The 17,639-nt window shown below is 35.8% G+C and overlaps 1 protein-coding gene and 1 non-coding gene across 2 annotated transcripts in view; both read right to left on the bottom strand.

Moving 5' to 3' along the window:
- The window catches only part of LOC142423931 (large ribosomal subunit protein eL33-like), a 107,922-nt gene that overhangs the window by 26,144 nt on the left and 64,139 nt on the right, over positions 1-17,639 (bottom strand). The gene's annotated exons all lie outside the window — the stretch shown is intronic.
- LOC142425176 (U1 spliceosomal RNA) lies at positions 8,172-8,335 on the bottom strand. Its single transcript, XR_012779536.1, has one exon. It is a non-coding gene; the product is annotated as a U1 spliceosomal RNA (small nuclear RNA).

Genomic DNA, 17,639 nt, shown 5'->3' with positions numbered 1-17,639 from the left:
ATGTAATTAACCTCCTTATGCCATCTGCATTAGTCATGTGATGGGCTTATTACACTGTCCTAATGGATCTGAATTTCTATTAATGTTTTCTCTGCTAAATAAATACAAGTGATTGAGTAAGAGATGACATTTACTTTAACTGTTCATCATGGAATATTTTTTCTAAAGCTGTGGTAGTTTGTTAAATACAAACTGTTAAATGGATGGTATTTCACTAGAGGTTTTGAACCTAATTATACAAAATGTCATCATTTTATTTATTAAAAGGATTTGTAAAATTACTCAGTTAAAAAAATAAAAAAGATGTATACCTGAATTCTCATCATGGTACAAATTGTTCCATTTTGTTTAAAAATAATTTTATGAGGCAAATGACATTGCCAATGCACAAAGTTTTAGTTTATAATCAAGTTGACTTCTCTATAACTCAAAACTCACTACCATAAAGTTAATTCTGACTCATGGCGCTCTCATAACGGAGAGTAGGAGTGCCCTTGTAGACATTTATCACAGCAGAAGGTCTGCACTGCTCCAGCAGAGCAACTGGTGGGTTTTAATCACCGTCATTGCTGTCAGCAGTCCCACACACAGCCCACTGTGACAACAGGGATCTTTTGAATTCTTCATCGATGACTTGAAGCCTTGTGCACTATTTGTAAATCAGCTTGCTGAAGAACACAGCAGAAGTAATACCAATTAAATTAGAAATTGAATGTGCAATGATGACTTGTGTCAACTAGTTAGCAAATGCTTTAGAAAGTAGAGATTCTAATATTTAAAACTACAAGATTATTATGGATTGAATTGTAGCCACCTAAAATATGTGACAATTGACTGGGCCAATGTTCTCAATTTTATCTAATCATTTTCCATTTTGTGATTTGATGTAATTATCCTATATTTTGAAATTCCTCACTTTAGTTATAAGGCAGGATGTAATCAATAGGATATGTTTAACTTTGAGTCAATCTATTTCGAAATATAAATGTGATTGTACAAGCATTAAACTGGTATTCAGAGAGAAGAGACGAGGACAAAAGCAAATGTGCCCCTTGAGCTGCTTCCCTGGTGATGTAGTGGTTGCACATTGGGCTTCGATCCACATGGTTGCCAGTTCTAAGCCACCAGCAGCTGTAAAGGAGAAAAAAAGAGGACATTCTACTTAAACCGTGACAGTCTTAGACATTCCCATGGGGTCACTCTGAGTCACCATTAACTCGATGGCAGTGAGTTTTGTTTGTTTATTGTTTTTGTTCTTTAGAGATGGTGCACTGAATTTGAACCTTTAAATTCCTAAACAGTGAAAGAATATATTTATGTTTGTTAAAGCTAACATTAGACAATTTCTATTATACTAGCCTTGGATAATGCATACACATACATTTGATAGCTATACTGTTCTATGCCAATAAATTTGGAGTACAGCAACTTGACCAATTGACTGGAAGAGTTCCATATTGGTACCTATCCCAAAGAAAAGTGACTCGAAATATAGAACAATACAAATATAGAACAATATTATTGATATAACATGTAAGTAAAGGTTTACTAAGGATCATCCAACAGTGATTGCAGCAGTACATTGACAGGAATTTACAGAGGTTCAAGCTGGATTCAGAAGGATATATGAAACAATGATATCTTTGCTAATGTCAGGTGAATCTTGGCCCAAAGCAGAGAATAATAGAAATATGTTTCCTTTTGTTTCACTACTATGCAAAGAAATTCAACTCTATGAACCATACCAAGGGATTAATATATTCGAGAATAATTAGAATTCTAGACCACTTAACTGCACTTATGAGAAAACTGACAAAGGCTCAGGAAAAGTTGTGAAAACAGAATCATGGCATACTTGATGGTTTGGATTTGGAAATGATGTGTGAAATCATTGTACCCTTTTTCACCATATTTACTTAATCTGTATGCTGAGCCAACAACAACAAACTTGGTTATATGAAGAAGAAATCTGTATCAGGGTTGGAGGGGGGCTTCCTCACAATCAGTGATATTTAGATGACACAAACTTGCTTGCTGAAAATGAGATGAACTTGAAGCACTTACTGATGAAGATCAAGGATCGCAATCATCTGTGTGGATTGCAAATCCAGATGAAGAACACCACCATCCAGGCAATGGACCAACAGGTCTCAGCATGAGAAACTGAGCAAGGATTGAAGTTGGCGAGGATTTCCTCTTGTTTCGATCCACAATCAATACTCATAGAAGCAGAGTCAAGAGATCAAATATAGTTGATTTATTAAATCTGCTGCATTTTTGAGGACTTCCAATTTCCCTATATTCGTATGTAACACATTCCAAGTTCTGACCGGAGCCCAATTTTCCAGCTGTTTGTCTTTAGCTGCAGTCCTGCTGCGTCAACAAGTTACGTTTCGGAAGGCTTTACTCCCACAGACTCACCGGCGACTCTCTTCCTCCTGGTCCACTCAACTTTCAGACATCAGCTCCTCCTCAGCCACATTTTCAGTGCCCTCCAACCAGAGGACCCAGCGCGATCTCCTACCATTTTCTAATTCCATTCATTAGGCAGTCAGTATTTGGCAGTATTTCTAACCTATGTAAAGGTTTTTTTTTTTTATGGCTCCTGCCTCTGAAGTGGGGAGCCAGTCCTTCTTTATTGTCTGTTCTTAGACCGAAATCTCAACTGAAACGTGTGCATTGGGGTGATCCTACTGGCATTTGATTGCTCCAGTGATGTAGCTTCCAGCGTCATGGCAACACATAAGCCACCATGGTATGACAAGCTGACAGAGAAGTGGTATGTATCAATAATTATCTATAAATATTTCATTTATGAAAGCTACCTACTAAAGTGACATATCAAATATGGACCTTCTCTCAAGGTAACTGCAACTCCCACAAGTGATTGGGTGTGCCTATGCAAATAAGGTGTGTGAAACACTGATACATGAAAAGGTCAGATTTAGATGCCGTTCCCCTATGTGTGAGGGTCATCTCAGAAGCCAGAACTGAGGGAATTCCGGGTACCATAGAGCACCAGTGCATATTCAAGATCCATTCCTACTTGATAGATAGAGGCTAAGCTCTACTGAGACCAGACCCAAGGCCAGGAGACCAGGAGACAAGGAGTAGCATGAATAATAAGAGACTGTGAGGCAGAGTGGCGGACACATGTCCTGGCCTATGGAGACTAGAGGCAAAGCCTCCACATAGCTGAGAGGCTGAGGGCCAGAGAAAGAGACTTGGCTTCTGGCTGAGGAGTAGCACTGCTGAGGACAAAGTCTTTATCCTTACTTTTTTCTGATCTTGGCTTGTAGGAACCCTAACTTCCTAATGAACTCATGTAATTGTATTTCCTGTGATTTCTGGGTGGCTATTATAATGGATATCAAATCTAGAGGAAAATGAGAGTGTTATGGGAGGAACACTCAATGTCAGAAAATATAAAGAATGATGGAGGATAGAGGCATGACTGACCTCTGTCAATTGGCAAATGGTCTTTGGCTAGTTTAAAGGTTGATTCTCTTTCCCCTTATTGTAGCTAGAGGAAGCAAAATATGGCCCTTGTGCTATTTTCACATCCATTCTGCATTATTATATTCTGAGGCACCAGTATTGAATATATGGTATTTCAAGTATTCTTTACATTATTATTTCTAGCAATTTTTAAAAATATAGTTGTGAGTTTATTAAAAAATATATATGGGCTAGATTACAAAAAAGGGAATGTAATAATAAAATTAAAAGATCTCCTCAGAAGGCTAAAGTTTTTATATTAGCACAAATTATTAGAGTTGGCTGCAAAATTGTAAGCATTAATCTTATATCCAGATTACATTAAATAAACTTATAAATATTTTAGAGAAACAGATTCATAGAGATGGAAAGTGAATTTTTTGACTTCTGCCTCATGGCAGTATTTCTTCTTTGGCTAGCCAGAAGTCAGATATGTCCACGTGGTTTACTGAGGTATTTTCTGGAAAGAATATGGAAAGTTAAAGTTTTGATTATTTTCTTTGGTTGTTGTCTTTGGTTATCCCTGTTTGAAATGGATACGATGAATGTGATTAATGTATATTTTGAGCTGAGGGGATAAATTTGCACCTTTCATTTCTCAGAGCTGCTCAGTGACAATGGCTGACAAAAGGTCAAAAATGACTGACAGAAAGCCTGGCTCTGGTTTGATGCTGTCAGACACCTAATCCCATATTTTGTATCAATAGTTTAGATACTAATAAAGATAAGAAAAATAAGGATTGAACTTTACTGTTTTAAGTATTGAGATTAATATTGGATTCTACTATGTTTTTAATGAATTCTGCATATTATTGTTGATATAATCATTGATAGAAAGGATTATTGGGAAGTATGAAAATAGATAGTTTGTACGCCTTGCCTTCAGCCATTAATGGAATAGGACATACCTGCAAAGAAACTTCTGAAAGGATAAGCCCTGCCCAGTGCTTTAGAGTACTCAGGGCATTTGTATTCCAAGAGACTTGCCTAGGGGGCTGTTGACAGATTGAAGAAAAAGGAACTTTGACTTTTTGAATATTCAATTAGTGGTTTTTTGTCAGAAGTTGGAAACAAATCTGGAACCATGAGGAAAACTCTGCTGTAGGACTTAATGGTTAAAGAGAGCCTGTGGGCAGGCTGAAATGCCTGGTAAGTGACCACCTGGATCCACTTGTTGAGTGAAAGTGAGAGAAATGTGGCAATAAAGAGATGGGTTGAGTCTAGCCACTGACACCCATGGACCTGGTTTACAGGAAGTAGAGGACAAGATGAGAACAGGTTGACCAGTCTGAAGTTCATGACCTAGCCCATGGGGATTAGGATTATTGATAATTTGTGACAAGTCAATGGTCTTAAAGCGAGGTGACCAATGGGCACCCTGGTGAGGCTAAGTGAGGCAGCCCACATTGAGTTGACCAGAACCTGAGCAGATGAAGATATCTCAGCCTGTGAACTAGTACATATTGCTGCAAACTTTATGGATGGCCTGCTCTGATTTGACTTGACTTATGGATGTAGACTCACAAGGTTCCAACTGGAATGAAGATTCTTCACATCAGAGAGTATGATTTTCTCCTCATAGCACTGGATTGATGTAAGTGGGCAATACAGGAATTGGATATCCAAAATGGGTGGAAAAAGACATGAAGTGGCTGGTTTATAAACATTCATAGGTGGGAGAATATATTCATGGGATTATAGGATTAAGGTATAAGTGTTACTTAATTGCAATTTTTAGGCATAGGATATTTTTGTTTTGTTCGTTTATAGAATGCTATGTTTAAATGGGGTTGGCCTTTTTGAATTGTATGCATTTTAGTTTTATCCTGTTAGGTACAAATATGATTTTATTTCTGTTTGTTTGAAAATTATATTTGGCTAAAGAGTTGTGTGAAAGTGTCAAATTGACAAAGGGTGGTCTGTGGTAGTTATACAATTTGTTGTCAGTTTGTGACTTAACAGTGAGGGGTGGAGTTTAGCCTGTCAATAATGTCACAGCTTGATGACCTCATTTGGAGCTGCTAAAGAGATAAATAGCTCACCGGAGGTGGGACATAAGCTTACTCCCTGCAAGACATTCCTGTGGAGAAGACACATGGAGCTACACTTGTGCCCTGAGCTGGAGGAACCATATAGAGACCCCTGCCAGCGCTGAGATGCTTACACCGCCACTGGAACCAGAAGACCTTCTACCCACTGGTCTGTGATCTTCCTGCATTTGGCATCAGTACATTTGTTTCGTGAGTCAGAAGAGGACTTTATAGATTAGTACCAGACATATAGGTTAATATCAGACTTATAGACTTGCTCTGGACTTGGCTGGGATGTTTTCTCAGTGTTCAATTGCTTTTGTACATAAAGCTCTTTTTTATACATATATGAATGTCTATGAATTTGTTTCTCTAGTCTACCAGGTGTCATTGAGTCAGCTCCAACCATTCACAACCCTATACAGAACAGAACGAAATACTACCGGATCCTATACCATCCTCATGATCAGTCCTATCCTTAAGTCTATTGGTGAAACTACTGACTCCATCTGTTTTTATATTCCTTCTACCTTTCTCCTAGTTTGTGTTTTTTCTTTTCTTCTTCTTCCAGAATACTCATAATAGATGGCTGCAATATCTACCAGCATAATATAATCATTTATGTTTTTATTCTAGATTTTATGATGTCACAGAGAAGGACTATAAATGTTTCACTGCAATAGCCCATGTGTTTTGCATAGTGCCTGTAATACATTAGGCCCTTTATAATGGTGGTGGTCTTGTTTTTATAAGAGCAATGAACCACTATTAAGGAGAAGACATTGTGCTAAATACAAGACACATTCTAATAGAAGAGTCAACCATGCAAGATACTATTATCCCTAATCAAGAAAACACAGATGACAACAAATAGTCAGCACCAAGTTAAAAAGGGGAGTACTCAGGTGATGCACGGGGTTAACATACTAAGCTGCTGTGTAGGAGATTGAAAGTCTGAACCCACCCTGAGATGCCATGAAGGGACAGCCAGGCATTCTATCTATGCAAGTCCCATGGTGCACACTGCTACTTGGACACACAGCATTTCCATAAACCAATTTAGTTCAATACCAAATGATATTTTATGTTGTGTCCTAGTACATTTGGATAATGAAAAATAATTAGAGATATAGTCTCACTTCTCAAGCTACTGTTTGAGGATGGCTGAAATAATAGATTTTCTTTTGTAAAATGAGGTACACCTGCCTGTGTATACCTAGATGTTCAAAGCTTTTGACGTGCCGTTTTATGAATTGACTTGGATTTTATATAACATTACATAACAAATGATAGAATGTGGGCTATGAAGCATACAGAGTAACTGAAATAAAGCCATAATTTTGTAAATATTACATATTTATATGAGTGAGTCACATCATTTGCTTGCAATTTCTTACCTCTCTAGCTATGCATAAATATATAAATAAACTTTTACAAAATATGTGTTGTAGACTAAATCTTATAGCATATCCTGAAAAAAATTGCATGCTATTTTAAAAAGTTGAATATAAAATAGGGCATTAAAAATCCTGGAATTCATTTTTATGTGTTTCTTAGCAAACAACAGTTTAAATAATATATTAAAATTTAACTAAGAAATAGAAGCAACTATGTTACTTGCACAGAACATTACATTTTTATCACTCTCAATTAATTCTCAATTTTCAAAGGCGTTAATGACTGTCTCATGGTGCCTAACATGGACCCCAAAGAACTCGTGAGTTCATTATTTGGTGATGATCATGATCATGATCAGGCACACTGAAGTTATTACTCCATAATATCTTAATGACATGGAAGAATTAGAATCAGAATAAGACTTATTAACACATTGACACATTGCCAAAGTACCTAATTCGCGCCCAGGGAGCAGCTTACAAATGGTGAGCATCTGGGTGGGTATGCACTGAGCTCCCTCAGGTGGACACTGCAATGCCTGCCCTCCTCCAGAGACACCTTTCCAGGCCTGACACCTGCTCGACAATAGCTTTCAAAGGAAATGACATAAACACAATGGAAATGATAATAAAGCAACAGTAAATTAGAAAACCTGGTAATATCAAACTGGAAGGTTTGGAAATATCTTATTTGGAAAACAGAGGATAGCAATTATATTTTTATATTACAATTATAGCCTTTAACATATGTGTTCATGTGATAATGCTTTCTTATAGTGTCTTTTCTACTATATGAATATCCATTGACATCCAGATCATTGAATAATGGGGGAGTCATGAGAGAGGGGGGAGCGGGGAGGGAGGAGAAAAAAAGAGAACTTGATGCAAAGGGCTTAAGTGGGGAGCAAATGCTTTGAAAATGATGAGGGCAAAGAATGTACACATGTGCTTTATACATTTGATGTGTGTATGGTTTGTGATAAAAGTTGTATGAGTCCCTAATAAAATGTTTAAAAATTTTTTAAAATGGGGGAGTCATTTCATCCAACAGGTCATAATGTTTCGGCATTACAAGGATTTATTTACAAAATTAGAGCTGAATTCAGAGGTCTCTTCTTTATTGCTGACTCCAACATTTGACTTACATCATCTAAATGTTATATTTAATTTTGTATTAGGAGTCTTAAGGAACATAAAGAATTAGAAACATAAAGAATCTTAAATGAAGGATACTTTTTTTTTCCCTAAGGGGAGAGCGTGAATGCAGTCCCCCACTCCCACAAATTATGCAGTCGGGTTTCCCACATTTGGGGAAATCACAGAGGTCAGCACACCCGCAGTGCAATGGGTGAGCCTCGCCCTGGGAAAACCACTTTCCTGATCATGGTGTCTCCCCTGCCAGGTAAGTATAATAAAGGATACATTTATTTAGAATTCTTAACATACATTCTTAAATACATTTTTTTTCTTGTGGAAAAATCTTAACTAGTTCTTATTATATATGATATTGTTTAGAATTAAGTTATGTATGTATAAATATATGTATTTCAAATAGCACCTGAGTCACTCTTGGTAGACAACGTTCAGAGGACCTTTCAGGAGAAGAGAAGGTAGGAGGAAGGACTGGGTGAAGAACTTTTAATAAATAGTCCAGTGAAAACCTGAAGAATAACAGAGCACTGTCGGGTTCAGTGCCAGAAGGTGAGTCCTTCCATAACACCAATGGGGAACTGCCTATAGCCACATTTTTTAGTACCCCAGTCAGCTTTTAGGATCTTTTGGGTTATTATTGACCTTTTAAGACCCCAGTCAGCTACTCACCAAAGTTGAATATAGATCATTGTCTCTGGGGTTTATATTGTGCTAGTTGACCTATTTGTCCCCTGAAACTATGACCCTTAGACCACAGGCCCAGCTACTCACTCCCTTGTAATAATTGTTTGTGTCTAAGAAGTTTTCATAATTTTTCCTGGTATAAACTCTACTATATCCATTGATATATTTTCAGCAAAGAAAATGATCATGCACATACATATGTTCTTTGCCAAACCTAAATATATTCATAGAGACTCCCACTCTCGCTTCCACACTCATTCAGCCTGCATATAGATACACATCCACACATATTCATACATCTAGTGCTAGATCATTCATATTTTAGTATTGTATATATAATATTTACTTTTGTTTCCTTTAATCCTTTCACTCAACTCAATCTTCCTCTGTGTCTATCATTTTTGTTGCCCTTTCTTTCACCCAAGTTAACAGGGGTCCACTTTCTAAATAAGCAACTCATCTTTCTCTTCTCACCCCTGATAACTATAAAAGAAAGCTTCTTTTAATATGAAAACCTTTTCCCTTATATTAATGGTCTCATACAGCATTTGTCCTTTGCTGAATAATTTCATTCAACATAATATACTCCAGGTTCATTCATGCTATTAGATATTTTATAGACTCATCATTAGTCTTTGACACTTTAGAATACTCCATCGTGTGACTGTCACATAGTGTACTCATCAATTGTTTTTGTGATGGGCATTTAGGCTGCTTCTATCTTTTTGCCATTGCAAACAGTGTTATGGTAAACATATCTGTTCCCATCATGACTTCCATTGCTTTAACATGTATGTCAAGAAGAGGATTCCTGGGTTATCTGCTATTTCTATTCCCAAATTCCGAAGAAACATCAGACCATTTTCCACCATGGCTGTACCATTTTACTATTCCATTAGTAGTAGATAAATCTTCCAGTATCTCTATATCCTCTCCAGCACTTTAAAAAGTTTTTATTCATTTAAAACTTTGCTACTGATGCGGGTGTGAGATGATAACTCACTGTGGTTCTGATTTCCTTCTCTCTAACGGCTAATGATCATGAGCATTTCCTCAAGTTGGCGGGTCTTCTTTAGAGAGATGATTAGTTATGCCGGCTTCCCTTTTTAAAATAGAATTATGCATTATTTTCTTATTGAGGTAATTAAGTCTTCAATAAAATTTAGAATTTAATATCTCTTTCGGTTTGTCATTTCCAAAAATGTTTCTCTCTGCTCTGTGTTCTCTTTTGATGTACATCATTGTCTAATTTCCAGGCAGTTCTAGTCATCTAGTTTGTCTTTGAATATTTATGTATTTTCAGTTATCTATCATAACATATTAGTATCATGTATTCAGACCTCTAAGTTTGTCCCTAATTTTTCATTGATAATTTTTTAGCTATCAGGTTTACACTTAGGTCTTTGATGTATTTTGAAGGAGGGATAATCTAAATATATTTTGCTCAAACACACAGGACAATAACAGGGATTATTATGAGGACTTCTATTAAAAAGAGACATGCATTGGTGAGGAAAAGGCCAGGACATTTACAGCAAGTCATTTTTCCATTATGACAATGCATGTATTCTTTCCTCCAGGGCAGCAAGGCTGTCCTAGGAGAATTTCATTGGGAAACCTTATCTCATCTGCCCTATCACCCTGACTTTGCCACTTCAAACTTCTTCCTGTTTCCAACCTTGATGAATACACAAAATGTGTCCTTGGAAGATGCTAGGACTGCTATTTGATGTATAATTCAAATTGGGAAACATCCTTCAGGGAAGGTCAGAGAGATAAAAAGAGTAAGTTCAGGACTGTAGAGACTGACTTTTATCTTACATTACATAAGGGTTTGAGAGGGTACAATCTACAGGAGAAAACTTATACAAAAGTGATAGCGAAAAGCTTGGGGTGGGGTTGGGGGTTGGGGTATCTCTGCAGTATAGACACCTCAGGGCCCCAGACTCCATTAGACACAGGATTGAATACTTTCTCTGCACAGAGCTTGCAACACATGACAGGTTTACACACAAAGGGATAGTCCACAATTCAAAGGTGTATAAGGAAGCTTATCAGCCAAGTTGTTCATGGGAAGGAGGAGAGGATGAGGCTGGGAACAGGAAGTAACTGATAAGTTTACAGGCTACTGCCTTCTGCAGCTTTAGTCAGAGCACAGACAGTGTCTGTTTATCTGAGGTGGAGAGACAGACCAGCCATTGCTTCCTCTTCTCCCATAGCTAAGCCACCACCTTTTACCCACAGGCTGGGAACCATTGAAGGTGGTGGCCCTGTCCCATTTGCCTAAGGAGAAAACAGCTTTTTGCCATACCTTCAGAAGTATATCAACCTAGATAAAAGTTATGTCGAGATAATAATTTTCACATTATTATAATTTTGTTTAATATAAGTTTATCTAATCTTGGTAGCAATACTTTTTATCTTATTATGTTCATTTCAGTGAGATATTCATTACAAGTCCTTATCTGGTTTGTATTGAGACGTGTACAATAGAATCCCAGACCATTCCAGAAGGAGCGTTGAGATGGGATGCGGTCAAGTTCCAAGTGGATTTTCTCCATAAGAAATAACTGAAAACAAATTAATCCATTCACAACCACCAAGTTTTTACCCTAACCTTGCCTTTTTAGACACAACATTACACAGAAATTCCAAGTAAATATGCTCAGAGTTAAATAATATAATTTAAATAAGAAAGACAACATTTTAAAAGTTTTTAATAACCAGTATGGTCCATACCTTGAAATGAATGAGGATCTGGATCTGCGGGCATGGATATGGAGAGGAGGCATGGAGAGAGCCATTGTTTGGAAGGTGAATCCCCATCCATAAAATCAACTGCTCACTGCTTTTCAGGAGTTTTTTTTTCCCCTTCTTTGCCTTTTTCTACCAAGACCTGGCTGGCTATCTCTAAAAAGAATCTGTCTAATGTGGTCTGCACTGGGTGTTTCCTTCACTGTTTTCTAAAAGTGTTTATTGAATTACCATCAACAATATTGATAACATGGTTGGCCAGTTCTTTATCATGATTATTCTTTTCAAAAAAATTTCTTAGGACCCACGCTTCTTATCTAAAAACAGTACAAAAAGCCACAAAAAACTAGGAAAATTATCGCAAAATGCTTGGAAGGTCTAAACAACGCGCACTGACAACACCAACTAATTGTGAATGACTGAAACCCGAATTGCTTTTGTTAACAAATTCATGTGTGTTGGGTCAGATTCTAATGTTGAGGTCGAATCCAAAATTTTCTCTACATTTCGCATAGAATTCCAATTATGTCAAGTACTGATACAGTCAAGTACCAGGGTTCTACTCTAATAAATAAAACTGAAATATTTTCTTTCTGTAAATTATGTATAACAAATTTGCATTCTCTGAAACATTGTCAAGCATCTTATATTTATTTAATACATCCATGATAATCAGAAAGAAGAAAAGTCCCTGAAATAGAAATTTACATTTGTTTCGCTTTTGTGTTCTTTCTTTCACAGTCTAAAACTGTGTGGAGCTTCAGGCTATGTAATAGAATACTTTCTTTAAATTAACTTCAATAAGGGCTGTGAATTGTCATTTAATGTTATGTATTGAACATTACAATATGAAAATAACATTGAGTAAGAAATTACATTTTTCCACGTTAAAATGCTTTTGCATGTTTGTTGGTCATCGGAATGTACTATACATTTCTAGATAAATAAAAGTTTAAGAATTAATTAGGGAAAACATCATTTAATGAAATGCTGAAGAAAAATCTATCTTTAAAACAGATCAGATTTCTGTAAGCAGTGAGAGACTATCACATATATATTTGTCTTTAGCCTAACTTCCCCTTTGACATAAATGTGTAAGAGAACAACTATATAAGCTCCATACGTGACATAAACAGCGGCGCCCAACTACCTGATTACACATGGGTAGCTCTGATCCACCCACAGCGCAATGGGGAATAAAGCCCCATGATCAGCTTTAGTAAATATACTGTGGAAACAACTCTAAGAAGCACTTGTACTCAGAAACACAGGGACTTGCTAGGATTTGGAATCGATTTCCAAATTGTAAAACCTATCAGGACTAATGAACCTGATTTGCCTTATGTAAAGTTTATTTACAAAGCTCACTAGCTTAGAATCAATTTGACTCATATGCTCATATAAAGCTGAGTAGAACTACTCCACAGCCCTCCTCTGGAGTGGTTGGGTGGCTTAAACGGCTGACCTTTCAGTTAGCAGCTTAACCAGTTGACCACCAACACAGAGATATAGTTAAATTAGCCACATAGTTAAGTTGACTGATACACAATAGGCTCCATTTAAAATTATCAATAGACGTTCACAATCTGGAAACCAGAACAATTAGCTTTCTACAGTATTTATTATGTAATTCACTTTCTAAGCTTACTTGGTTCCTGACACCCAAGTATTTGCCTCTAGTATTAAAATAGCATTAAGCCACTGCCATTGATGCTGTTTCAATCCATAGGACCTTAAATCATGCTAGTAGCAGACTGAGCTGCAAAGTCGCTGGTGTGTTTCAATTGGCTACCTCTTTTAGCAGCACAATGACTAATGCACAGGGATCAGGAATCCTTAAAATAACGTCAGCTCAGAAAAAATTGCTCGTTTAATTTTGGTATTTCATTGGGGAGCTGTAAATATATATATGCATATATATGTATATATATTCATTGATTTGGCTTTCTATAAAATTTGACTTTTAAAAATGGTGAGGATAAAGGGTTCCTTGACACGGAGAAATATAATCAATATCCTGATTTTTGTGGAGTCAAAGCAAAATCATATCTTGGGTCTCAAACTATGTAAGACTATTCATCTTGCCGTATACCTATTTATAAGCTAAAACAGCATCTATGACACGAAGGAATCTAGTCAACCCTTAAAGACCAATTAATCGTGCAACAGAAAAGATAATGAAAACAGTTGCATGTAAAAGAAGAATTCATTGGTTTTCTGAGTTGGGATCTGGGCAACAAATGAAAATAGCTAGGGGCAGCAGTGCAACTGAATATATTTCTGGAAGAACATACATAAGATAATACTCAGATACAATTATAGGAGATGTCATCTCTTAAGAATCAGTTTTCAGAAACCATTTATAAACCAATGCTGAGATTTTCTTGTTCAAATAAAGGTGCTCCTGTTCTGCAATCTTATAAAGAGCAAGTCAACAGTAAGGAATTAGAAAACATATTAGCCAATTTGAAAGCAAGATTGTTTTTTGAAAATCCAAATATGGTCAAATTAGGTATGATATTATTTGGAGATTATTGGACAATGAACCTGAGATAATCAGTTTCCCCCCTGAGGCATGAGCAGCAGTCGTTCATCACATGAAGACTTGGACACTTGTCTCCTTGTTGTTGGGCTCCATCAAGTGGATTCCGACTGCAGGGAGCCTCATGCACAGCAGAGTGAAGCACCACCTGGTCCTAAGCCCTCCTCACTGTGGGTCCCAAGCTTGAGGCCATTGTTGCAACTCTTTTTAGCTCTCCCTCTGCTTTACCGCACACGCCCCTCTGCTTTACCAAACACTGCCTCTGCTTTACCACACACACCTCTGCTTTACCACACACACCCCTCTGTTTTACCATACACTGCCTCTGCTGTACCAAACATGAGGTCCTTCTGCAGGGCCTGGTCCCTCTGACAACAAGTCCAGGGAATTTAAGATTAAGTCTCACCATCCTTGCACTCTGGCTTCCAAGACAGATTTGTTTGTCTTTTTTGGTACCATCTACGGTACTTTCAATATTCTTCTCCAGCACCACAATTCAAATACATAGAATCTTCTTCAGTCTTTTTCAATGTCCAACTTCCACATGTATATGAGGGAATGGAAATTATCATGCCTTGTGTAAGGCTTTCCTTACTCCTTAATGTAAAATCTTCTAAGGAACATATTCTAAAGATGTCTTATGCAGCTGATTTACCTAACTATTACATCCATGAACATCCATTGTGGATCTGAGCAAGACAAAATCCTTGACAACTTCTACCTTTCCCCCATTAACCCTGCTGTTACCTATCAGTGCAGTTTTGAGGTTTTTGATCTTCTTTATATTGAGTTGTAATCCATACTGAAGACTGTAATCCTTGATCTTCATCAGTAAGTACTTCAAGTCCTCCTTAATTTCAACAAATAAGGTGTATCATCTGCATATCACAGGTTGTAAATAAGCCTTGCTCCAATCCTGACACCATATTCTTCTTCATATAAGCCAGCTTCTCTGCTTATTTTCTCATTGTACAGATGTAATAAGTATTGTGAGAGAATAAAACCCTAATGAACATCTTTTCTGATTTTAAAATATGTAGTTTCACTCTACAGTGTTTTTGAAATATTTCAGAATTCAAGTTGTCATAAATTAATTACCAATGGCATACCAAATTCTGAATCAACTCATATGTAACAGAGGACACATTTAAGTAAACTAAATTTTTTGACCAAATTTTTAATTATTTTATTTTATTATTGATTCTATATTGCTCCCTTTATTTTAAGAAGAAAACCATGTCACAGGTAGGGACATGATTATGGTTAAAATATACTTCAAATCCTAGAAATGAATAAAAACATAAAGACATTTCAAGCCCATACACATCCTCTGAAGGAATTTTTTTTTCAGAATCATGAAGTTAACAAATAGTAAATATGTAAGAAAAGCATGTTCATAAAATACTTTTATAGTATCCCAAATTATAGAGGGAGAATAAAAAAGGATGTGATACAATGGAAAACTTTCACATCTTTTCCCACTGCATATTATGTTAAAGGGGAAGCAGTTTTCTTAGTAAAAACTAAGTTTCTCAGTGAAAAATCTGTACACCCAACTAACTAATCACTAGTTAGATGTAATTTTTAAGAATGATAATGTGTTCTTCTCTAAAAGAATTAATTTTCAGATGTTTCCCCAATATTTTCCAGGGACAGATTTTGATAATTGATATCTGTTACCAATTTTATTTTAAGAACTTACTGCCATTGTTCAAATGGAATATTTTAAAAGGAGCCATTGACTTAGTCTGCTAATTGTAAACCAAAAGGAGGATGTATCAAGGCAGCCTACTAGTTCATATGTAAAACATCATGCTGGAGTTGCTCAGTAGAAGTAAGTGCTGGGTTGGAATCTCCTCATAGGCAGAAAAAAGGAATGTATTGCCTCCACTATAAATGTAACTATTTTGAAGTAGTAAATAGACTTTCAAGTCGGGCACATTTCACAACTTTGTCACTTGCTATAAAAATAAGAACTCAGTATTTAAGTATATATTTTACTTCATGGAGAATGGAAGAATAAATACACTGCCCTATAGAGAGTAAATAAATGTTTATGGAAACTGACTAACATTCTTATTTCCTAGAGGAAAATAGGTTGTGTGTTCGAACCACCAACCTCTTGCCCAGTGGTTGAATTTTTAAACACTGTGATACCAAGTTTCCTTGAATAAGAGAATAATCTTATTGATATTTGCGTTTTTTCTTCAATTAAAAGTTGTTTCATCAGAAAATCCCATAAGCACATGTTTTATGGTTGAGTTGATATATAATTGTGAGATTTAAAAGGCTAGTTTGTGAAACACAGAAGATGTATTTTTATTACATACTTAGTATTTTATAAGCAATGATTTTAAAAAATGTTCTAATCATTAGAAAATTATTTGATTTATTACTGTACATAACAAATGCTTTAAATTTACACAAGCAATAGAAAATAGACTGAGTAATAGACAAATGTTGCTTTGGTTGTTACTTACCTTCAAGTAGTTTCTAATTCATGGTGCCCCAGAATTGACCTGTAGGTTTTCAAATAACTTTTTGAGTGCCGGTCATGAGCCCTTACTTCTCATGCGCTTCTGGGTTGGCTTGAACTGCCAACCTTTTGGTGAGTACTTCAAGGTCTAACAATGTTTGTCATCCAGGGACTTCAAAAAAAAAAACAAAACACAATGGATCTAAGTATGTTATTTTAAATTCTTTGGACATCACACTTTTTAAATGTAGAAGATATAATTATTTTGACTAGCATTATATTTAAAGTGATGTTTCTAAAATATCATTCCAGTATATAATCAATTTTAACATTACTAAAAATTTGTATATGTATACAAAGGCTTCACCATCCAGGATATGTTTCATTTGTAATGCATCTAAATTTAACTAGCCACATTTCAAATACTTAATAAGCATATTTGACTAGAGACTATGTTAGATATTTCATTCACTATATGTTAATAAATAATATTTACATTGACATTACACATTGGTAGCAAAAATATATGTATAATAATCTTTTAAAAATAACAGTAAATACAACATTGTACCAGCATTAATGAAACATGTTTAAATTACCAACATAACATTTACATAGCAGGACATAAAAGTCTCATGAAAATATAGAATTTTAAACTATTATTATATCATTGTATTATATTATATTATTATACTGTATTACTATATACTTCTATGATATATTGTTATATCATAATATTTTGCTGAGGATATTTAAAAAACAGTTGAGCAGTACATTGTCAGGAACTGCCGAAATTTCAAGCCAGATATGCAATGACAAAAAATGTGCTTGCTGCAAACCAAAAAGATTTGAAGAATTTTCTAATGATAATCAAAGACTAAAGCCTTCAGTATAGATTGCAACTCTATGTAAAGAAACTAAAAACTAAATATCTGGACCAATATACAAGATCATAATGAAGAGAGAAAATATGGAAATTGTGTTCGATAGGGTTCTCTAGAGAAACAAAACAAGGTCACTGTGTTAATCTGGGTACTTTAGAGAAATAAATCCACAGAAACTCACGTATAAGAGAGAAAAAATAATAAAAATCAGAACAAAAATAA

This window comes from Tenrec ecaudatus, chromosome 13 (assembly GCF_050624435.1).
Source record: "Tenrec ecaudatus isolate mTenEca1 chromosome 13, mTenEca1.hap1, whole genome shotgun sequence".
NCBI lineage: Eukaryota > Metazoa > Chordata > Mammalia > Afrosoricida > Tenrecidae > Tenrec > Tenrec ecaudatus.
This window is presented reverse-complemented; position numbering and strand designations above follow the sequence as displayed.